We start from the raw sequence: 25,113 nt of genomic DNA on the forward strand, positions 1-25,113 counted from the left end.
GACCTGCTCTTCCTCAAAAACTGAACTTTAATTGGTCATTCCAGTTTTTCTGCAAGCAAACATAGCTAAGCCAATCCCTTCTTGTTGGGAATGGGAAATGAAAGGACTAAAAATTTTATAACAGATTGGCAGTTTGTTAAGAAGTACATCTATTGTATGTGCAGGGTAGTTTTATCCAATTGCTCTTCCATCACTGTTTTCTCTTTGCCTACTCGTATAATTACAAACATCACACAGTAGGCACTAAAACTTTCTGAAGTAAATTCAAAGCAAAACCAACACAACTGCTGAAAATTCCACACGTCACTATAAAAACCTCAACCAGTCCAAAAGTATTTTTACAAACACTATTTTTACTGTCTGGATGGTCTTAGCACCTCCACCCTAGGATGCATGACACCCCCCTTACAGAGCAAAACCTACCTCATGTGCTTCTTCACAATAATTTCAAGTAAAATTTCTATTAACCTCTGTTTCAACAGACTTACCCGTCCAGTGTCAGGGTCAGCAAAAACTTAAGAGAACTCAGGTTTAAATTCCTTAAAAGAGAGGACTGAAATCAAGCAGCAGAAAAATGAAACGAGAACATAAGCCAGTAACACCCTACATGAATATTTAAGAGGTCTCCCTGCCCCACAGCTCCAAACTGTTTCTGTTTTTGACAGAAACAAGGAGTTTAGTTTAGGGGTTGTACCTATTCTCTCTCTTCTGTTTCTCATCTCCTGTGTATGCAGGAAGAACTGGAAAATATCTCATATGGAATTGATAACGGACCTACTGGAATTCAAATATTTACCAAAGGGGAATCAGTCATGCAGTGCTTTTTCCTGCCAGCAATCATATATTCCCAGCATGGATAACATTTTCATACATAAATAAAGCCACACATCATTCCTGCTTCTACTTGGAAAGTATTGAACTTTACCAGCAATGGAAAAAAAAAAAATACAGTGCATCAAAATCCACCCAAACCTTTAGACTTTATTGCTGAATTTTTAACTTAAAAATACTATTTTTGAAAAATACCATTTTCACATACTTAAAGACAGGCATGTGCAGTACTATTTGCAGATTCAAAATCTCTTTTGTGTAAATCATGTAAGATACTACCAGCTATAAGCACTAAGGCTGCAAAGCCAATTTCCATTAGTTCTGGTTCTGACCAAGTCACCCCATGGAAATATTCCAATTGTTTGCAGCACTTCAATTATCTCAGTCAGACACCTAAATGTGTTTGTTGTACACCCCATTTCAGCATGAGGTGTCATGCTACACCAACACGTCAGCTCTTACAGGGGGAAATGCTTTATCACTAACTATTTCTCTCAGCATGGAACAAGCAACAGTGGAAAGTGCAAACCAATTTAATTTAACAGGAGGGATTCCTAGCATGGCACGCAGTTGTCCATTAACAGAACAAACCCCTGCCTCCCTCCCTTTCTCCAGTTGGCAATTGCAGCAAATCTTCCATGAAAATACATTTCCTGTAATGTTCTGGTCATGGTTGGCAAGAGCTGCAACCCATTTCCATAAAGCCACCATGTGGAAAATTGCCTTGGCTGCTAAAATGGACTAATGCAAAGGAATTTTTTTCTTCATGTTGAAGGCATCAATCCTTTTTAAAAAACCACCACTTTGCAGGACATTAGCTGATCACCCAGCAGCTGTAAGGCAGAGGCCTCAAACTAAACAGTAAGGAAAAAAAAATCACTTGCAGACCACTAACTCAGCAAATACAAGAAGAGAAACCTGAAGAAACTTTGAAGCAGCAGCTCTGTTTTCACCAAAGTACAATCTCATGCTGTAACTGCTAATCAGCAAGCTTCCACAGTGTATATTAGTTAGCCTCCAAAAGTTAAACTCTCAGCCTGCAGCCATGCGGCTGAATCACAAGGCAAGCCAAGCTGTTCAAGAAGATGCTGCAGGGCTTGCAGGGCTGGAATCCCATTCTTCCATACTGTTGTTACCTGGTGCAATTCACTCTTCAGTTCCCAGGGACTGAGAGAGATCCTCTTCACTCACTCTGGGCATACAGGGCTGATTCAGCCCACAACTCCTGCCTACACCTGTCTCTGGCCTCTGCTCCACTGTCCTGGCACAGAAGAGCAGAACACATCTCTCTTGCTCCCTGAGCTCCCCAGCTGGGCTGGACCAAGGATATTAGCTCTGCTTTAACTGAAGGGATGGGACCACAGTCAGCTTAAAAATCATTTATTGCTCAGGTAAATATCAGTCTCAGAGGCTGTGAGGTTTAAGAGAGCAAGCACTCAGCCACAGCTCAAAGTGGTTACAACCTCTTCCTTACAATATAGAACTTTGTAATCCAATGGACAGTTGCCACAAAGGTCATTTTGCTTTTCTAACCTATCAACTTTGCTTACTTCTGCTGCAGTGAATATACTTTTATCCAGTGGGCTCCTGTCACATGTACATACATATGCTCTATTGCAACTTCTAAACTCTCAGCTTACTCTATACAAAATATTGTTGTGATACATTCCTTGACTACAAAATTCTGATGGCTGTGTTTCCAGGCTCAAAGCTGTGCCCAAGACACAGAAATACAACAATGGGTTTCCAAGTATTGTCCTTGCTGGCCCCAGTACACAAACAAGATCTACATGAACATAAAAGCTACTTTATAATTTTCTTCTGTCTCTTCAAACTTCACTCGTTTTCTTTTCTGGAAAAAGAACCCCATCATATTATAAAGGTATTTTTTTTTATTTTTCAATCCTAAGAGACAGCAATTGAAACAAAAAAAAAAAAAAAAACAAACCATGAGGTAAGAAAAAGGAATACAGGAACACTGTATGACTCTATGCTGTATATCAGAAATGTTGCTACCATATGCAGCAAGGAGAAGCACACCTACTCCAGAGTCCAGAAAATGCAATGAAAGGGGTGCAGGAGAAAATCTACATAATGCTGGTTTCTTCCTCTATAATCCTGTTTTCTATTTATCATATCTGCTGTGAAAAAATTGGGTTTGTGTAGGGTCAGTGAGCAGCTAAAGTATTTTAAAAGAAAAGTCTAACCTTTCCTAATCACCTGTGCTTCCTGTAAGCACTCCATTAGCCCTTTCCCTGATTTATGATTCCCACACTGTCCCTGTGATTAAAAGCCTGATGGTTTGTTTGCATTTCTGCTTAGGCTGAATATTTTTTGCCCTTCAGCCACGCTGCAGATGGCTTAGACAAGTCTAAGGGTCCAATTCTCATTTCCAAAACCAGGATGCTGCCCTACAGCACAGCTCCCCTTTTGCCCACCACACTGAGAATGAGCCCTGTGTCTGCTTTCAGCACTGACCACTGGGTTTTGCTGTAACTACAAAAAAGTTTCAATTTCTTCTCTGTCTAGACTTGAAAACTTTAAGTCTCCAGAAATACCAGTCAGATTGAAATGAGAAATCATGTTTTGATGCGGGTCCCTGTAAACCCCAACCTAAAAAAGTGCCATGGGTTTTGCCTGACTGACAACTTTGTACTTTTGAGAATGCCTTGCAACCCCTGCCTGGTCAGACAGGTACTTCAGGAGCACAGGGCAGACACAGAGAAAGCACAGCTTAATGGAAATGAGCAACAACTTGTAGGTTCCACCTAAAAAATAACACTCATGCTGTGTCAGAGACATGGCTGGTCAAGAAACTCACAGGCATGCCAACAATGAAACACCACACTGAATTTCCTGCTGTGAAAACACAAAACCAGGAGCCAGGTACCAAGGCCCAGGCCAGCATCTGAGTTCATTGTGGCATGGTTATGGAGCAAAAATCACCCTTTGGGGGGCTAGGAGAACACTGGAGTGGCGTCTGGCTGGTTGCTATTTTGTCATCATCTTCTTTGTAGGTCTCCATTCTTTAAGGCAACATCTACCAATTTATTTTTTATAAAATGAATCCACTAAATATTGTTCATGAGATATTATTACCTTACTTATATTTAGCTTCTCATCAACTTTAACATATCTTTATCTAATTATCTATGACACGTGCTATTTTAAAACCTCTTTTTCTATTTTCTAACTGCCAATGTATCTTAAAACTTTAAAATATTTACTTTAGATTTCTCAAAGTATATTTTATGCTACGTTTTTTGTAAGGTTAAGTTCTTATGAGGTTGATTTAATGAGTAATAACTCTATATTATGATTCTTATTAGTTATTAATGGTTTAATGTCTTTTTAATATTACCATTATTGAAAGATTTTTAAAAGAAATATATTAGGGCAACTCTTCTGGGCAAGACCTGGACCCTGGCCAAGTCCTAGCCTTAATGAGAAGAAAAAAAATACCAGCCCAGGGTGTTTCTGTACCATACTCTGTACCCTCTGTGAGGGTGTAACTGCCCCTGCACAGCTGGAAAATGCCACAGAGGAAGCTGAGGGTTATGCACAGGGATGATGCACACCCCAAAGCACAGTGAACTCTCCAGGCAGGCAGCTCATGGTCCTGAATGAGTAACCTCATGGGTGCCAAGTGCCAATGTTTGTTACAAGTGTTTTTAAGGCCACAAAACACTTATGGGTACAAAGGGCACCTATTTTTGGTCAGTCAGAAAGACAATTCCACAACTGAAAAACTGATATAAATGTGGCTGAGTCTTGGCAAACTGTTATAATGCTGAGTAACACAGCAAAAATGCACATTTGCCTGCTCAGACATGTCTACAAACTGGCTTAACATCATCTGCTGAAGGTAACAAGAAAAATAACGCACCAAGTGTGTTTTGTTAGCAGTTTGGCTAAACCAACAAAGGTATCTTTCATCGCCTCAGGAATCACACAATCATTTCTTTATTAGAGTAGCTGTCAGTATTAATAACTTGGCAGAGAGGTGTTTTAGCAGCAAGTCTCAACCATTGTTACTGTGCTTCATCACCCTCTCATCCCTCCAAGTTTTGCTTTTCATTTTTCACCCCCAAGACAACAAAAAGACTACAAAGAACTGTCCCTTCCCTTCACCAAAATTGGCAGCAATTATTTTTTATCATCATGACATGCCAAAACAACAATACATCTCCTCCCATGCCATTGTGATTCTCTCTCACACCTGGATTATTACTGTGTGGCACATCAAATGTTAGAAAAATACCATGCTTGTGTCTGCCAGGTTCCATGATGCTATTCCCCTTGCATTAAAAGAATGTTATTAACTTTAGTCTGTACTGCCTCAGTACATTTTTTTTTGCAGGCACAGAATTCCCATATATTTATAACTCATGGCATTTCATGAACTTGTGAGCTCTTCTGTGTTTCTTTCTGAGGCGGAAAACAGTAATTTCAGCAGAAAAATGAATTTCATTATGTTTGACTGACAAGCTCAGGCCACATAACTGACTTAACATACACAAGGCATGCTCCCTTTTCCTTTGATTTATGTGTCTCCACTATAGTTTGTTTTTTTCTGCAGGAACAGAAGCAGAGTATATTTATATAACTATTCTATTCTCCCACCTTTAATCTGAAACCTTTATATAGAACAGCTGTTGCTGCAGGAACAACTGGAAATTACTGTGCTGTAGTAATATACCTCATGGCAGTCTAATACAACTACCACAAATGCAACCCTTCACAGGCAGGAGTTCTGAAAAACACCAACACCTTTGAAAAGGCACTGACAATTGCGATAATACTATATTCTGTGTTGACCTGCCACTAAATCACACCAACTCTTTTATTTCTTTTCAAAATAACTGCCAGAAAGAAAAGATCATCTTGTGCTTTTCAGGTGTCTGCACGTTATTTCAGCTTCGTATTTCTTGTTAGGTGATTTAATTTTAGACCTCATTTTTCATTAAAGAATCCACCATCTAACACAGAGCTCTATCCCCTACTTGAGTTCTGACCCCAAATATATCATCATTTACTTCTGCTCATACCTAACATGCAGTGATCCAGCTGAAAAAAATCCACTCAAAAATAACTTCAAAACATGTAACAAATTGAACCATACAAACCACCCAGCACTGGAGCAATAACCTGCAGCAGAATGCCTTTAAAACTCCCACCCAAGCAGCAGCAATTATATCACACAGCTTCTCATGCCATCAGAGGCTTTCAAAGGAAGCTGACTCAACAGTCAGGGACTGAAAAGCGAGGAGAGCCAAATATGAAATTTCCACTTCCTCTACACATGTTTTCAGCACAGAAAAGGACACAGACAACAAAATAACAATGGAATTTCTTTCTGATGAAATAAAACCTCCAAAGCCTTCAAACTACCCTGCTTCTCTGCCTTCTCCCTGCACTCCTGAGGTGCCATCCTGGACACACAACTGCTAATCCAATTCAAACTGCAGACATCACATTTTCAACATACTAACCCAAAAATATATTTAGCAAGAATTATTAAATGCTTCTTATTTTTCACATACCAACCTGAAAATCCATGAAAGGGTGATTGCCAGTGCTTCACAGATGCAAAAAAATAGGTTTTATACCTCTGGTATGAGGAAACATAATGGTAGTTGTAAAGGGTTTTACTATACAACATCGAACAGGCTTATTAAGATAAGAAGTTGTTTTTCTAGTGACTCTTCAATTAAAACAAACAAAATGAATCACTGAGCCTTTCCTTCCCAGTGCAGTTATAAGGCACACTCACATTTTGCAGGTTTTTTAGGTGGTCAATCAGAGGGAAATAAAGAACATCTCCCTTGCAAACCTCCTCTTCTCCCACCTCCCTTAGAAATAACCATAGATAGAAATGTCCTCACCTGATCAGTACACACACTCTTCATCTGTTCCTTTAAAATAATTTGCTTTAGAGTTCCTGGGTGACTTCCCTTCAGTGCAAAGAGTTCCCCAGTGCCCACAGGTACAGAGGGGTAAAAGGGCACAGGACAGATGGAGAAATGCCATTTTTGGGGGGGTGAGCTGTAAAGCACCTGTTTTCAATGGTTCTATTTTCTCTGCCAGCCCTTTTCTCTGCACATCCTCCCACTTTTCACCTCAACTCATTTCATATTTAATTCTTAAAACTCTTATTCCAAAAGGACAGTCCCAGTTCACAGTCTCTACTCACTGCCTTACACTGACCATTGCCAATCTGTAAGAATCCATCCAAAAATCAGATCTTTAAAAAAAACCAAAACATTCAACAACGTCAAGCATAAAGACTTTGATAGAGACACACAGGGCCAAGATCACAGAAATGCACAGCAGCTTCATTTCAAAGTGTTTTTCTCTCCTTAGCAGCTAATGTATCTGTCAGGACAACAAAATTAGGCAAAATAAAATTGCCTTTGCAGATCCACCACTGACTCAGCTACAGCTCAAACCCTTTAGGTACAAACTGAAGTCACAGACCGAATTATAAAGCAGCAATAATGCCTACCTACCTCTCTTCTTCCCATCTTCCCCAGCAGTCTGGGAACTCAAATGAAAAAGCCAGAAAGCATTTATCTCCTTGATGCTTTTGCTACAGAAAAACCAAATGTCCTAAGAACAAAGTCCTGCAGGGAAGATGCAGCAGGCAAGGAAGAACCCGTGAGTTCCTTCCCCTGGCATTTCACAGGCGAGCCCCCAGTCCTTCCTATCAGCATGGCTCACTGCATAGACAGCACCTGCCAAAAAACTTCAAGGGTTAACAGCAAAGGCACTGGTCCTGTTCCCTTCTGAGTATTCTACAGAAAAATAAGTAATTTATGCTTTTATGTGAAACTTTAATGACAAAAGATACCAGAAAATAAGAAATGGCAAGAATTGCAGATTGCAGAAATGAAGAGGAACTTAAGGCAAGGATAAAGAGGAAAAAAAAAAAAGACCAATGTATCTGGAATATTTAGTTATTAAGGGCTTGGCCCTCTGAGATGCTCAGCAGGTTTTTCAAGGCAAGAAGAAAAAATCTGAGTTTACTGTGATTTTAGTGGTATAAGTCTAAACCTATTCTCAGTAGTAATAATGCTGAAAAACACCACCACCAAGTTAAAGAGCAGATTTAATTCTATTCTATGAACAGCAAGGAAAATGTAGGAAAAATACAAATTAAATTGTTCCTTGTAACACAGCACTAATGAATGCATCTATTTTCAAACTGCAGATAGTTCAGGATGCTCAGAAAAGTAAGCACACAGGAAATTCAAGAGAATTTTAACCCACTGTTCCTAATTATTATATTGAAAAAAGGGCCAGTAAGCAATAGTCCTCCTTAAGGTTCTTTTACAGAAATCTTTGCTTTATTGCCATTACAAAATGGTACTTTGAGCTCTACCAGTTTCTTTTTAGAAATTAGATTTGCGTACTTCTTAAGAAACCAAGATGAAACACATTATATTTTAATATTAAATGCAAAGTTTCAGAAAGAGATAGCACCAAACTTAATCCCTCTAAGATTAAAGATCTGTCTGAGCCTCTGTCAGTGAACATCTGTAACACACTACAAAAGATGAGGAAGGTGCTCATTTCCCATTAAAAAACAATTTTATATATATGTATGCATAGAATATAATGTGCCTGTTTTACTATTAAGAAATAAACATAGTAGATTTTAACTGTATACTAGTACTGATTTCTGGATGTCATAAAATACTTTAGTAGGCACAGCTTTGGAAAAATAGTGGCTTGGCAGGTGCCAGCCAAATGTTTTGCAATTCTTACAAACTATATCTCAGTACAACACTTGTGAGTGGAGCAGCTCCTCAGCCACCAGTGCTGGTTGGCCAGGTTTGCAAAAATTGAAAGTTATCTTCAAAATAAGTATCAAAAATGGAGAGTTGAAATAGTGAGAAAAACCAGGAGTGACATTATCCTTCCGGGTGCTGGAGCAATGCCCCTCCAGTCTTGCAGAAACGCATTTTTGAGAGTGAAGCTACAACCAGCAGCAGGAGAAATGTTTGCACGTGGGACAGCAGCACTGGAACCTGAAATTTTGTAACACAGGTAAGGAGAGGAACAACCTTCAAGAGAAGACAGGAAGGAAGGCTCAGCTCTGAGCTGTGACAAGTGTCACACCAGGGGATCTGGCACCATAAGAGTTTTCTGCTGAGCTCGGCGGGTGTATCTGTCCTGTTTGCCTGCAGGGTTCAAATTGTCCTTACCAAACTCAATCCCACGTCTGGCACTTCTTAACAGAAAGAAATGCTCATAACAGAGTAGTCAGGAGGACACTTGCCACTGTTGTATTTTCTGAAAAATCCCTTTGCCCAGGATTTTGCTCCTGGGAAGCTGAGAAGCCCCAGAGAAAAAGGAAAACAATATTATCTCATTTGCTTCTCCTGTGTTTTGCTGCTTTGGAATGTGTTTGGAGATTTTTTTTATCCAACAGGTGGTTGGTTGATTGGTTTCATGTGAATTGTTTTTACTCAATGGCCAATCAGTGCCAAGCTGTGTTGAGACTCTGGAAGGAATCAGGAGTTTTTCTTGTTATCTCTTTAGCATTCTGTAAGTATCCTTTCTCTATTCTTTAGTATAGTTTAGTTTAGTAGTCTTTTAAATAATATTGTATAATAAAATAATAAATTAGCCTTCTGAGAACATGGAATCAGATTCATCATTTCTTCCTGCCATGGGGCACCCTGCAAATACAATAGACACTCAGAAGTTCTGAGGTTACTGCCAGTTTAATTTGAGGTAGCCCTGAAGGACAGCTGGCATGGGAAGGGAGCTCTGCAGAACCTCAAGAGCTTTCTCACAGCACTGGTGATGCCTTCTGCATGAGTTTGAGCTGAGCTTAGAGGAGAGCATGTGAAAAATCTTCAGAACCGCATGATTACACACATATCCACAGAGATAACAGGGGTACACTCCACAGAGCACACAAATCCCTGTGGAAAAGGCAGCATGCTGCACGCCAGAGTAGACTCTGCTGGAGTCGAAAATGTTCTCTATTTAGCTTCCACCTCCCTGCTCGCATTCAGCAAACACTGTTCTCTTAAAACATCAGTGTGCAGGGCATGAGACAACAACAGGCAAACCCCACAGATGTCCACACGTAATGGAAGCTCAAGCACCTTGCCAGAGTTACTTGCCAACACAATTAAATTGCGCCATTATAGAGTCTTCAGACAAGGTTTCCAATAAAGCATTTGCCACTTTGCTTCCTGTCAAAATTCAGAAATGCAAGTCCACATTCATATATGCTTTGTGGCACAGCATACAACTTTTCATTCTCTTATTTTTATTTGTTTTCTGTGATGCTGCTGCTTAAGGCAAGTGTTGGAATGACCAAGCATAACTCCAACATCTGTTCCCTGAAGGAGGAGAAAACAAAAGAAAAGAATAAACCATGCTGTTGTATTCCATCCCTTTATATTTCCTCAGTTAAAAAAAAAAAAAAAATTAAAAGGCAGGAATCCTTCTTGCTACTGAGGGCATCACTATCTCTTCTTTTAGTCAAAAATCCAACTGACAGAAAACCAAACTCCTAAATTCTGATGGACGCCTTTGTTGCTTCTTGCCAAAGACTTACTGCACAGGTATAGACATGCAAGAGCTGCTGAAGCTGATCACATCACACCTTTTGCCTGTATACCATAAAAATCACAGGGCTGAAAACCTTACAAATTGGAAAGCAGTCTGCTCAGACACAGCAGCTCTCAAAGATCAAGCAGTGGCAATGCTTGTCCTCAAACCATTGATCCAAACCTGCTTTTGCAGAACCTCTGGCATGTGCGTGGTACCTGCCAAATCTTCCCAAAACCTAAACCTCTCACATCTCTCTGCTTGTGGACACCGAAAGTTGGATGTGGGCTACTCCAACTTAAAAAACAACCTGGCTGAGGCTGCACCCTGTAAATTAATTGAATAACTACACTCCCACTGGAGGCAGGGCAGAAAGGATGATGCCAGAAAAGGCTTGAAGGCAAATGGAATTGTTGGCCAGTGAGCTAAAGCACCTTCCAGGGTCCTCTTGATGCCTTCCTTTTCTAGCAAGGTGCACTGGATACAGCACATAAACCCAAGCAGTGCTGCCATGCAAGGCCATAGAAGGATTAATAGCACCAAAGACTCTGTCTTGTTGCCACTGAAACCAACTGTGCTGAGCCACAAGTATGCATGGACAGCCCAGTCCTTCTTTCTGTCAGACATGAGTCCTTTTTTGTCCACCACAGGTTAGATCAATAACACAAAAACATCTTCAGTGTGACACCGTATCCCCATTTCAGCCCTGAGCTCTCCCACTGCCACGAGAGCTCTCAGGAGACAGCTGCAAATGAAGACCTTTAGTTAGTGCTCCTCTCCTGAGACTGCTACTCATGAATGAATTTCATTACTAGAGTGTTGAAACTAAATCCAGCCTTTTTTCAGAAGTGGCTCAGAATCCTGTGACAGGGTCACTTAATTTTGTGGCTTTCAGAATGAATTCTCTTTCTCAGACTGAGAGTTAGTAAGTGCTAGCATCTACATGCTGTCACCTTACTGCAAAGCTCCCATAACTTCTCAGTGACATCTCATGGGCAGCTCCTTGGAGCACCGACTCCTTCCTCCTCACAGCACAGCCAACAAAGTCCAACCTCTCCTCGCCCAGCTAACCCACTTTCTATAGCACTCATCCTCATTGGACACAGCTGTGGCCTGTTAAGGGCAGGCCTGTTCCTAATCTTTGCTAATTAGTACAGCTGCAACTCCTCAGGGGTAAAATTACCTTCTGCACTATCTTTATTTTCTTATATTCTATCCCCCCACATCTACAGTTCTTTTTTTTCCTCATGTAGGGGAACAGACATAAAGAGGTAAGGGATGGTGCCACCAAATGGCAAAAAGAAAGAAAAAAAATTGAAAAATTGTCATTGCTCCTGTGTGGGAAAAAGAGTTAATGCACTGAGGATGGAGCAATATCCCAAACAGCTCCTTCTTGAGACACTTCACTTCTGCCAAGCAAAGAGAACTATGATAAGCTAAAGGAGGAATCAAAACTACTGAACTACACAAATGCTGAGAAAGCTGAACTCCATATTTAAAGCCCAGATCCATGTTTATTTCTGGTACTAACACTGTGTCTCTTTCTGCCTTCAGACAATGTGGGAAAACTGCTCCTGTCTCCGGGGCCAGCTTACAACTCACTGTCTTTATAAAAACTTCTTCAGAGCTGTTACAGTGCCATTGAAACGAAAGGAAGAACAAGAACACCCAGTACCTGCCCCAGGTACTGAAGTGATGGCCACTGTGACCATCTCCAAAAGTCTCATTTTAAAGGCCAGGTTTCTCCTATATTCCACATTGTAGCCTTTGAAACAACTTTTCTAACTTGATCAAGTGGAACATTTTTAGTCCTTGTGTCCAAGGAGCCCTTGGATGTAAGTTTGGATGGTCCTTGAATCACAGAAGTGCAGTGAGGTGATTCAGGGATGTCAGGATCACAGTTTGGACACAGAGCAGTATCCAAATGTGCTTCAAGAGCAGTGACACCTCCGTACCTGTGTTCCATTCTACCACCACTCCTCTATTTCCAAAGAGCAGAGGAGCACTCTGGCATGCCACAGAAGCTGCCTGGAGAAGGCAGAAACCATCAGTGGAAGTGTTAGAACATCACAAATGACTTAACCACTTGCATAGCTCAGATCCTCCATTTCATTCTATCTTAAGATAGAATCTTAAGCTTGAGCTATCTTACCTTGAGCTATCTTCTAGCTCAAGTAAGGCTTCAAAAGAAACAGGGGTCTGCCCTATTTATATGCCTGGTGCCATATGGACAGTCACATTTTAGAGAGAACATCTGCTACCCAAGAGCAGCTCTGAAAATACTGCCCAGGAGGATGTGAGCTTTTAGCACATTCAGCATTCATCCTGTGACCCTAGGGTGACAGCTCCAGGTATCTCCTTACCTGACACAAAGCCCCGGTCCCAGCTCCATCTCTAACCAGAGCACTTAAAAAACCATCTGCATGCCAGTTCTCCTCCTGCCCCTCTTGTGATGCCATCAGCTGTGTGCTGAACAGAGTGAAGAATGAATTGCTCAAAACTTGCCTGTAGCTTTTCCATACAGGCTTGGAAGGTGTGATTTAAAAGCCAGGCTTAGAAGCACATGAATTTTTTTACAGAGTTTAAACAACCAGGCCTTTGTTTCAATTTGCATCATCAAGCAGAATGGAAAATAAGAAAGGATTATCTGACATGCAGGATAGTCCCAGCTTTAGCTGTTAGTCCTAGTTAAATGACTTAGAACTAGGAAGTGGGAAGAAAAGCCAATAACCACAATTAATCAGTATAACCAGCTCCTCCTCTGAGCTCCCTCAGTGCTATAAACAGCTGCTTAACTATTTTTCTGGAGCAAGAGGCCAGTACTCTTAATTAAGAATAAGGTTCTGAGTTCCTGCTCACACCCAGTAACTGGATGTTTGGAAGGAAGGACTGTTTGTGCTTTATCCTGTGGGAAGCTGTTAACGCCCAGTGGTTTCCTCCACATATTCTCCCCTCGCTGACCCCAGAGAGACCACTTCACATGAAAAAGTGTTTTTCTCAAGACAGGAATATTCCAGCAGTAAATCCTGAAGCATCCAAGAACTTTATAACTTGACACCTTTTGAATTTGCCAGCACTGCTTCCTGTCGATACTGTTTTGGGTGTTTTTGCACATACTACATGGTGATTTTCAGAATAATTCAGCATGTCATGGTTCATACAGATAGAGCATCCAGCTTTGGTTTAATGCATCTATTTCAACTTGGTTTAGTTTAAACTTTCACAAACATCCCAACAGGAGTGCAAATTCCCATGAAAAGGAGTCAAGGGCCACATAAATTCCTTGGTGTGCAAGTAATTCTACTTATTTCCATAAGAGAAAACTCTTCTCACATCCTGTCTGCCCTAGGCAAGAGTCTCTAAATCTCACTTACCCACAATAGTAGAGCTGACAAATATAACTGTTCTTTTTGCTCTCATGAGCAGTTATTTCCAGATTTGGGATTGGCTGGGCTTCAATTCAGACAACAAGACTCTTCATGACAACCCCCAAATAACTTCAGAAATTCACGAGAATGAGGAAATATCCTAATTACGAAAGGGGTCAATTCATCCTGCCTGAAGTATTTGGCAGACCAAGCATCCCACATCTCCAGAACATTCGGAGAATCCATCCTTCAATTTCTGTGAGGTTTCCAGCTGAGTGATACCCTGACAAGCAGTGCTTCATCACAGCTAACCACAATCCATGCAGCAGGCAGGACAGACTGCTGATCATCCAGCACATTTTACAAATTGCAGCTGCACCCCTCCTACTGTGATTTATATTGTCATTACAGGCCAACTACGCCTCAAGTGTTAAGTCATCCCCCTCAAACACCAGCTAGAGCAGAAGGAGAAAATGCTCTCCCCAAGAAGGCATTCTGACTGAAAGCCTTAGCGGAAAGTTATTTCCAAATGGAAGCAGTCATACTATGGCCAGCCTGCAGGAAGATTTACTTCTGCATTTGTTTCAAGATGTTTAGAAAACTGATTTAGAAGATCTTTACTCCTAGTGTCTGACTGAAAATCTTATGGTTACCTCAGTAACCAGGTTACACAGTCCAATGCAAGCTCTTGCCCTCAGCAGATCCCAAAATTCCTTCATGCTGTACAACACAGTTGTGGCAAGGCACAATCCACTGCTGTAAGCACATGGATGAGCACTCAGCAAACACATATTGTCATAGATTTGGTGTCCCATGGTGAACAATCGAGCCTTTGCCTCTGTTTCTGCATTTATAAAAAGTACAAATAATATCCCATTCAGAATGGCACATGGATTACCGCTTACACTGTAGAGGAATTTGAAGAAGCAGAGTATGTCCACCTTCACATCCTGTCAATACTGTCCTCAAGAAAAACAGCCCTTACACAGCTTTGCCAGGTAAAGGCTTTTCATACCTGTGGTTTCAAGAGTGGGATAGAAACGTTTCCCCATTTCTCATGCAGACAACATATTTCAACAGAGCTCCAAGGTGACCCCAGTAAACAGACAATAAAAAATAACCACTGTTGAAGTACTTCAGGTCAGATGGCAAGGAGCAGTTTCCCTGAGTATGAATATCAGGCATAGTTCTTTGCTGCCTTTCAGGGATGATACCTGGGCTGTTCACAGACTCACAGGTATGGCAAGAATCTTCCCTTGTGTAACAAAGGAGTTTGCTGGTCGTGCTGCTTCCCTGGCTGGCTCAGTGACAGGGGAGACATTCCCTGAAAAGCTCTGGGGACAGGAGGTGGGAGCAGTGCCTGATCCCCCCGTACACCTGCACTTGTGAGCGCAAAACCTGTGCTGAACATGCCCAGCAGCCCCTCACAGGCAGGATCACCTCAGAGCTCAGCACCTGAGAGCTGGCTGTGCAAACAGTGTGCAGAACCCAGCCCTGGAACTGGCAAACAAACCTCAGACTTGCCTGGGCAGGCTGGGACAGCCAGCCAGGCTAAGAACAGTCTCTGCTCACTTCCCTGAAGAACAAATTAACCTGGGCAGGCATCCAGCTTCTGTAATGTCCAGCTTCCACAGCCCTGGCTGGGCCTTCTGCTGGGATGGAAATGGGATGGATGATTTCCTGTTTGCTTTCCAGCCAGCGCAATCTTATTAAGCACAACTGTTTCCATCAGCCCGTTTCAAACGTTCAGACAAAACAATTGCATTGCTGCTGCTGACAGCTTCTGTTACAGCACTGTGCAAACACTTCAGCCAACTAGGGGAATATTTCTTCCCAGAAGCTGCTGTCTTAGGCAGGTTAACACCTAGATAAGAACTGCTGTGGCTTAAGCATAGTGCAGAAAACCCTTCAGCAATGTTTCTGAGAAAGGGATGTCCAAGGAAGACCACACTGCTGATCACACAGGAACCTGCTTCCCAGAAGTTCCAAACAAAATTCCTTCCCAAAGGAAGATGGAAAACTTCTGCATCACAGCCACCACAAGTTCATCCATTTCCAGGCACTAATCTTGATTTTTGACTGCATTTTCAGGGAAAGACACCTCTCTTTTTCATGCACTGCTGTTAAGAGCAGCTGCTACAAACAGCATGCCACAGCATGGCAAACCTTCAGAATAGCTGAAGGCAAATCCATGACCTCTTCAGTCATCTCACGGCAGCTAACACTAAGAAAAAAAGCCAGGAACTGCCAAATTATTCTTCTGAGGAGCTGTCTACATTATAATAAAAAATACATTATTTGCAGGTAGCAGCTAAAAAAACTAAATATGTTTTAGAAGTGAGGGAGGACAAATGTCTTGAAAATTCTCTAAGCTAGTTGTCTCACAAAATGTATTGATTCACAATAGACTTTCAAGTATTCTTCTTGCATGCTGTAGTCCAATATTATTTCTTTAATGAACTGGACACAGTTTTGGCAGCAAATCCCAAAGCGAAGAAATTAGGTGGAATGAAAGGCAAGAAATTGAAACTGTCTTCACAAAGAACTTCATAGTTATTTTAAAAAAAGGTTCATTGAAACTAACAAACGATCTACAACCTGAAAATCCTAGTCAACACAAATTATGTATGATTCCTTCTTATTCCCTTATGACTTCTTTTTTTTGTTGTAGGGCAAACCTCAAATTCCCCTTTTACACCCAAAAGTTAACTACAGGTCCTCCTGCCATTGAACAACTCCCTGAAAATCCCTTTTTGGTGGGAGTCACATTAGTTCTTGTGACATACAATCAAACCAGAGTTCAGACAATTGTGGCAGCTGTTTTTCAGTCCCTTCTTAGCACCCCCAAGTCACACACAGAGGATCACCTATAGCCAGCCCTGTGTTAATAGAAACAGTCAACAACAGGGTTATTTTTAAAATTCCAACTCATGTATCATTCAGTGATTTTTGTGTCACCATTTCAATATTTGGAGTGTCATTTTTTCTCAAAAACAGAAAATGAAGCTCATATAAACTGCTGGCACACTGTCTGCCTGGAGCCTGAGTGAATTCTGAAGAGTCAGGGTTGAAAACTGGGAACTGTGGAGTGGAACTGCTGAAAATAGCAATTGGCTACTTTGGAGTTTCTACAAGGTATGTGTGTGCTATGTATGACTGCCTCCATAAACAGGTGTCAGCTTCATCCAATTTAGTCAAAGTCCTGAAAACAACCCCTTCTGAGTAGTGTTAGAATGCAGTAGTATCTCACCAAAAAAATTTTAGTGTATTGAATTTGCATTGAATTTGACTGATCAACAGTTGTTTCTGATGTTGGCACAGTTATATTTTGTATGACAAAAATTTTCTGCCCTATTACAAAAGGGGCTCTTCAAAAATCAGAACAAAAAGAGCCCCCGCAGGAAAAATCTGGTAACTTATGAGAGTGAGAAGGGTTAAGCAGTAAGAGATCTCTAAAGGGAAAGAAACTTAATTTATCAAGCTCAGAAACATAGATTGAAGCAATCAAGGTACAAGATGATGGCAACCTGAAAGAAAGCATTAGTTCAAGGAATGGAAAATAAAATTACTCAGGTATTATAAAGAAATAACACATTGCTCAGAAAAAGCCAATTTGCAAAGTAGAAGAAAAAGTGCAGGATTAAATGCTGGGCCCAAATAATGGCTTTAATAATGAAGGGCAATATTGAGTCATTAGCATTCAGCGTAATATTACATTTCAAAATCAAAGCCACCGGTAGCAGCAGCCAGAGACATGATATGTGTAACACAATCTGGTTGTTAAAAATACAGGACCACACCACAGTGCCTTTGGCCAGGTCTGAGGCCCCACTGGAGTCAGGTTATGCACACACAGAAAGACGGTGTCCTTTTTAAACACATTTGTGAACCCAGCCAAACAAACCAAAGCAAACTTCAGTGGAGAAAAAAAATACTTCAGATTATTTATTTTGGAAATGGTGCAAATAATAACACCAGCCAGAGGAGTATAACCAATGAGGGAATCTTCTCTCAGGTGCTCAGAACAAGAAGTTCCAGTTTTACCCTTCTAGAGGAGATGCCAAGGCATTTCCTTACCTGAAAGGGCTCCTTTTGCATTTGTATATTGTCACCCAGTTCTTTTAAAGTTTTTCTAAGCTTTTTGATGTTCACATTTTGTAAGGGAATTTTTAATGCGTTTTTAATGTAAATAATGATTGTTTTGTATTTCTTTTTAAATGAGAATTGATGAACTATTAGTTTAACTAGGGTAATTAGAGAAGTAGCAATTTTATTTTTTAATTTATAATCACTTTTAAAATTCTGTAAATATCGAAGTCCAAAAAGAAATGTACTTTTTTTACCTTAAACATCTCAGCGTGTGAGTATCGTTCATTTCGTGTCATATTGCATTTGTGTATCTCTTTTCTGTGCAGTACACCGTGGATGAAGTATTCTCCTTAATGGGGGGGTTTAATCTAAATGACCCCTCCTGCACTCCCTTCAACAGCCAGAATAAATCTGTTCCATCCTCCTCCTTGCACAGCTACGCACTTCACATCTGTCTTTTCTCTTTCAAAGGCCTAAAAAAAGGCACAGGTGCCAAGAGAAGAGAAAGAGGCAGAGAAGAGAAGAAGGTAATCCTGCCTTTTGTGATTTAAGCCATGTTAACAGAAGGATGGTTTACTGATTATGGTTATACTCAGTGATTCCTGTTCTGCTTGTACTTTTGTCTAGCTCCAGCAGGAAAGCAAAACCTGTCAGGAAATTGGTGAGTCAGCATGCTGCTGCTGTTTGTCTTAGCTGTGAGGCATTGATTTTTATCCTGATGCTTTGATATAGGGTCACAGGTATCCGAACTAAAATCTTTACTGAGAGCAAGAGGGTCACGGCAGCAAGAGCTGTTAGTTTAAACAAAAAAAGTCGATTCTGTTCTTACAGTATTTGCTTGGATGTTTAAATTTTCTCAGACAGTTGAGAGGAAAAAATACGAGCCACACTTTTCTATTAAAAAAAAAAAAAAAAGAATGACCAGTGCAATGATTTTCACAAAATCTTCAAAAGTTGCTGAATATTTCACTGTTATCAGGTATCTTATATGTGTGTGTAATTAAAACTAGAACTAAGGCTAACATGTAGAGTAACTCCAACATATGGAAGAAGCAGCACTTTTAAAATCTTTAGCACCTGTCCAGAAGCAAGGTCCCTTTCAATAGATCTGAAATTAGCGTGAAGTCACCATGCATTTTCAAACTCTAAGTGATTCTATTTGGCAGAAAAATCTCAAATCACCTTGTTAGTACTTAAGATTAACATTAAGCAAAAGGAAATTTGGTCTGTTTTAAAAACAAAAATGCAAAGGCTGCTCAGGAAGCTCTGAGGTTTCCCCCTCATGTAGAACAGCTCCATAAAAGTGATCACAGTATTTCAATCTGCAGTGAGGTGTAATCAAAGAATCTCTGCTTAATAGGATGGAGATTAGTTATGAAATAAAACACAAGTCAGACCATAAAAAGTTAATTGCAAATAACTGTTTTCTTGTTTAAATTGGCAGGAAATTCTGAAATATTTCCTCTAGAAAAACATAGGTGAGTTACAGTGTAGAATTTACCACTAAAAGCTGGAAGGAAGGTAAAAACAGAGCCAAGCAGTAACAACAAGTGAAGCAAAGTGACCCCAAGTGACTGAGCAGGAAAGTCTGTACACTAACACGAAAATCTGAGATTTATGGCCAAGGCCAGCTTTAAGACAGACCCCTGAAGAGTCTTTAGGTTGAAATGAAGGCACAGACCTGAAGTCTAAAATTAATATAACACCAGGTGCTATTTACTATAAATTTTTAAGAGGCTTTGAGATACACAGGTGAAAGAATGCTATAATTAGAACTGCTAGGATATAATTAGTACTGCTAAAAAGTTCAGGTTACAGCTAAAGGTGGACAAGGGGGACCTTCTTAACCCTTTCTGGACACACTACTGAAAAAGAGATGCCATAGAATATCTCATATCCTTAGCCTTATTCAGCAGTTTGTAGGGATGAAAGACACCCAGTGTTGGTTTTCTTAGTTTTTATAGAGACAGGGTAACTGAGAGGTGTTATAAAAGATCTTATTCTATTATCTGTCTCGATGAAGAGTGAGACATAAGAGATGGTTTGCTAGATACTCCCATTATAAGGAGAGCCATACTATCAGAAGCTAACTTATTTCTTGGTTACAATACCTTATAAATGTTTTCCAGCTTATTAGCTTTTACTACACAGTACTACTATGACTTTACAAATCCATTTCTCACAATCCAGAATAGCGTCCTGTACTTCTGTACTACTAAGCACGGAAATGACACAGACTGACACCATTTAATAAATACAGAAATTTAACTAAACCCTATTATGTTTTTCACCTGATGAGCTCTCTCTGTGTGGACCTTTCCTGCAAACCCTTTTCCCACCCCCAAGAGACGCCAGGCTCCAGCAGACATGCACAGGGAAATGGCTCCTCCTTTGGCAGCAGCACACAGGACCTTGTGGAGCATCCTCCTCACATCTCAGACCTGAATGCTACAGCACAGGGGCGGAGAAGGCTCTTTGTGCCTTTGTGACAATCATCTCCAAAGGACTCTTCAGAGACATTCTCAAGTCTGCATTTCCTGCAGAGTGCTGTTACGGAAACAGAAGGGGGAACAGAACTACATCAAACAGTGATTACAGAAGCTCTGTGGCCTTAAGTGGGTATATTTCCTCATCATTCTATTTCAATTCCTTTGCAACAAGCAGAGGGTGGGGGGGTTTTTGCTTGTTTATTTGCTTTTAAGGTCAACCATCACTGGCAAAACAAGTAAATTTCTAATGGGCTACTTCAGCTCTGTGTTCTTCCTGCAGTACTTTGTTTATTCTCCAAAGACAGTAACATTTCAGTTTATGAAGGTCTTTGCTTCTGATGTATACATATCATTCCCTTCTGTCCACAGCAAGTAAAATTTCATCAAAAAATCTTGACTTGGTAGCTATCACAATTGTGAATATTAGGAATTAAAGACCATGCTTTATTGGAAATAAACTGCACACACTGCAACAATGCTTCATCTTTGCTTGGCAAAGCACAGTTTCAGTCAATAACAGAAAATTCCTCTCTGTTCTTGAACTTGGTGGAAATAAAAGTATAAACAAGCTTTGTGGAGTTAGACTATGTCACTCTGGCTTTCTAAAGCAAGCACAATCCCAAGTGTTCACTGACAAAATATTACCTATTTAAAGCATTACTACCACAAATTTTGTAAAATTGCTTCCAAATAACTGGAAGTTTAAAATAAAAGAGACATAAACCAGAGATTTTGGTTCTCTGACTGGCTGAAGGCAATTGTCCATGCTGCTTTCCCACTTCCCAAGATTTACAAAAGGCATAATCTCTACAAGACAGCAGGGAGACTCTGAATGGATGTCATGGGTTTGGTTAGACAGGTGTTTCTAAGCAAATTTAAAATCAGGTGTGTTCTCTCATTACTCTTTGCTTCTGGGTCAAAGTCACTAGAAGAGCACAGCCACAACCCCTCTTGATTAGCTTTATCTTGATTTTTCTGGAGCTCTGCTGTTCCTTGTTGTGAGTAACAACTGGGGTAGGAACACCCTGGCAAGGAGTCATCAAGGGCTCTGGAGCCAGCCAGAAGTGTGGGCACGGTGCACAAACATGACTCAGGTAAGGCACATCAGTCTCACCTATGAAATGAACTCATGAGGAAGTTTTCTTAAACAACTCCAGCCCTGCATATCCTGAATTACTGTCCTGAATTACTCTCCTTCCTAGAAGGAGCAGAGGCCCAGGGAGAGGGCAGCATTGCAATCACCTCCCGCTGTAACTTCATCCTCTCTAGCAGTGCTTTCTCCAGGGCTAACATGACCTCCTCCAGCTCACATTCTCATATCCAACTCAAGATATCCAACCCCAGCCTCCTGCAGGGAAGAGTCCTCACCACACTGCCCTCCCCAGTCACGCCAGGTAATTCTGCAGCTGTTCCACCAGGCAACATCAAATTCTTCATGCTGTTTTTTACCTAAAGCTCCTACAGCACTAGTGAAATCCAAATTCCCTCCATCACAGATTTCTTCCTGTGAAGCATAAAGCTGACACAAGGGCGTTGCTGGAGATCATACTGGGTTTTTATTTCTTGATGAGTGTCCTCCATCTCACACTGAGAAACCGGGAGCCTTCTGCAGAGCCCGGAAAACTGGGCTTGGCATTGCTGCGGCCAAGAAGGGTCACACAAAATGATACAAACTCCAATAGCTAAGTAATTAACCCCCCAAAAATGCCTGTGCTAGCATGGTGGAACCCATGTGCATCTACAGTCCATAATGACTCTCCTCATAATGAGAGTATCTAGTAAACCATCCAGTTCAGTTGTTAATAAAATTCAAGCCAGCTCTTCTAAAGTAATTATTTCAAAATTGTAAAAAAAAAAAAAAAAAAAGAGAAAAACAACAGAAAAAATTATCCAAGGGCTGCTTCCAAATACTGTACATTTTTATTTAGAGAGCAGGAAATGATAACCAGAAAAAGGCAAAATCTGATGTTTAGGCAAAGAATGTTTGCAAACTTCTAAACAAGAAAAACAAAATTACTATGTTATGATGCAACTTTTGTTGAAAGATTAATGAAAAACTGCCAAATGTCTCATTTTGAAAAATCAGGTCAGGACAAACACACACATCCTTTTGCTTTGTCAACAATAGCAACAAAAACCCAGTAAGAGTAATTAAACCTGACATACCAGCCAGAAGTCTCAAGCTTAGATAAATACAGTACTTCAAACCCAAAGCAGTTATTTAAAGAGTTCCAATTTTTTGGTAACTGTGTCAAATTTAAAGATTTTCACTACAAAACTACTTGGCCCTTTAGAATTGTTTGGCTGTGAAAGACCAGCCTGGCTTTTTGGGTGAGCACAACCAGGTGCAAAAAGTTTCCTATCAGAGCAGGAGGATTTAAAATATTCTACGTGATAAGAGGTTTGAGAAATGAACCAGGCTGCTGAAAATAGCTTTATATTGATATTTCTCCACTGGTCTTTATGACAAGTCTGAGTTGAACTGGTGAGTGAAGAAAAATGCCCCTTGCTCCCTGCAGACAGGTATTACTCAACTCCCAACACACACAGATCCTAAAAGAATGACAAGCCCAAGCTTTTAAAAAGTACTAATATTATAAAAATGATTTGGTAAGGCTTTTCACTCTCAAACAGTTGGTTTCTTGACAATGTGTTTTTGCAGCTCACAAGCACACATATAATAAAAACCTCATCAAGAACAGATCCCTGCAATGGGACAGATATGTAGTTGGAAGCTGTGAAAGTTCACACTTCAGAAAAATCAAACTAACAAACTGCTGAGCCCTGTTAATTGTTTCTTAAAAAAAAAAAAATCAACCCAAAACATAAGCTGTAAATAGCTAATCAGAGACTGATTTGCATAACAGCAGGTTTTACTGACCTGCCATGCATTTCTTACATAAAAGTCTGTGGATTACAATTTTTTTTTCTTCCTACTCATATGAAACCTTGTGAAAAAAAATACTGAAATCAGAAGCATGCACACACTTTAGTCATTTTTGTCCACAGATGAACTCAGAAACCAAACTCCTATGACAGACGAGCACAGAAACCCATACAAAAAGCCAAGGCTAAGCTCGTTTCCTTGAGGCAGCTCATTAAAAAAATAATAAATTAAAAAATGAGCTGGGGGAGCACAGAGCCAGCCATGCCCAACCAACACTCCACCAGCTCCATGGGCTCTCCCCAGCAACAGGGAGCTTCCAGAGATGCAGTTTTAGAGGAGCTGTGTGCCTTGAATCCTTTCCATGTGAATAATGCAGCTCCAGGAAAACACCAGCTCCGATGCTCTTGTTTTCACCAGGCAGCAGAAACCAACAGGACAGCAACAAAACCTGGGTTGTCTGGGGTTTGTTCAGGGTTTTTTTGGGGGGTTGTCTGGGGTTTGTTCAGGGTTTTTTTGGGGGAATAGGAAGGAGGGGAAACACAAAGAATTCCTTTGGTGTAATATATTTGTTTTATTGCTTCTGCAGCACATTAGAGTCAAGTTCACTGAAGTGTCCTCCAAGCACAAGTTCAGAACACCCCAGGGCTGTGCTCCTGTTTTGGGAGCAAACAAGGCACTAGCGGGTCAGTTCACAGATTTTTCTAATTCTGGAAGTCAAATTAAAGAAATGAGTTTGTTTTTTGTTGGTTTTTTTTTTTCCCCAGAATCAACTGAAGCAATTTGATCTCCAAAGTTTTCAGTGAAACAAACTGGAGGGAGCAGTTCAGAGTTTCTGCTTGCAGCAATATCAGCATGGTGACTCAAGGCACGCATCCTAGTTTTGCTTCTTTTTAAAAAGAGTCTTTTGCAACTGTTATTTATGCCCAGCAGCACAAGGAATAATGAGGCCTCCATTCCCCAAATCATGGAATTTGCCCTCTGCTAAAGCCATGAAGAGAACTGCAGCTAAGTGACTTAACTGATAAGCACCGCCAACTTCAGAGTTCCTTGGAGTCCCAAGTTTTACAACCCCCAAACAAATCAATCTTTCTTTTGCTGGCTGTGTATAAAACATAACATTTGCTTCAACAAGTCCAGAAGCCTTTTGAATACAAACCAGGCAAGTCACCAGGAGGGGGTGGGAAGGGGGTGAGAACCAGCACTTTTTTGGAGTGCTGACCCATTAGAGCTAACACACCCATCCCTGACACTGCAACAATGCAGAATAAAGAAAGAAAGAGAGAAAAAAATGCAGCCTTTGGCAATCTAGGGCTCCTAATCATTAAGTCTGACACAGAACAACTGAACAATGAAGAAAGTTGAATTGCATTGCAAATTTATGTTCCATGCCCAGGTTATGGAATGCAGTGCAATAGGGCACTGGGCAGCAACAAAACTGCATTCCTTACAGAGGGAACAGCTTGAACCTTACGATTTGTGCATGTGGGCAATACTGAGTGACCTTCATGCTTTCCAGAATTCACTAGAAGGCAGATTTATTTGTAATCACAAGTCAGCTGTTTTGTTTTTGGGGACAAACATATATTTGGAAGAGCAAAGGTTTAAACTCTGCATTACGCAGCAAATGCAGAAGCCAATACATTAGCTTTAAAAGCTGAATTTGAAGACTACACTCCAAAATCCAGACTGGATAATATTAGAATCTGAGAGAATGGTTGTTTGCTGCTCCTTTTTCTGTTTCCTTTGAGAGAGATATGTTCATAGTTCAGTTCCATTAGAAAACAGGAGACTCTTGAGCATACACCTTTCCTAAAAAGATGTCCCATTTCAACATAAGAGATCCAACACTCACAATGGACAAACAAAGTGATACTGCTCT

At 40.6% G+C, this 25,113-nt stretch overlaps 1 protein-coding gene across 1 annotated transcript in view; it reads right to left on the bottom strand.

Moving 5' to 3' along the window:
• Positions 1-25,113, bottom strand: part of HS6ST1 (heparan sulfate 6-O-sulfotransferase 1) — a 190,050-nt gene that overhangs the window by 161,997 nt on the left and 2,940 nt on the right. The gene's annotated exons all lie outside the window — the stretch shown is intronic.

The sequence above is a fragment of the Melozone crissalis genome, unplaced genomic scaffold (assembly GCF_028551555.1).
Source record: "Melozone crissalis strain CALT ecotype California unplaced genomic scaffold, PUWL_Pcris_2 ptg000034l_1, whole genome shotgun sequence".
Lineage (NCBI taxonomy): Eukaryota > Metazoa > Chordata > Aves > Passeriformes > Passerellidae > Melozone > Melozone crissalis.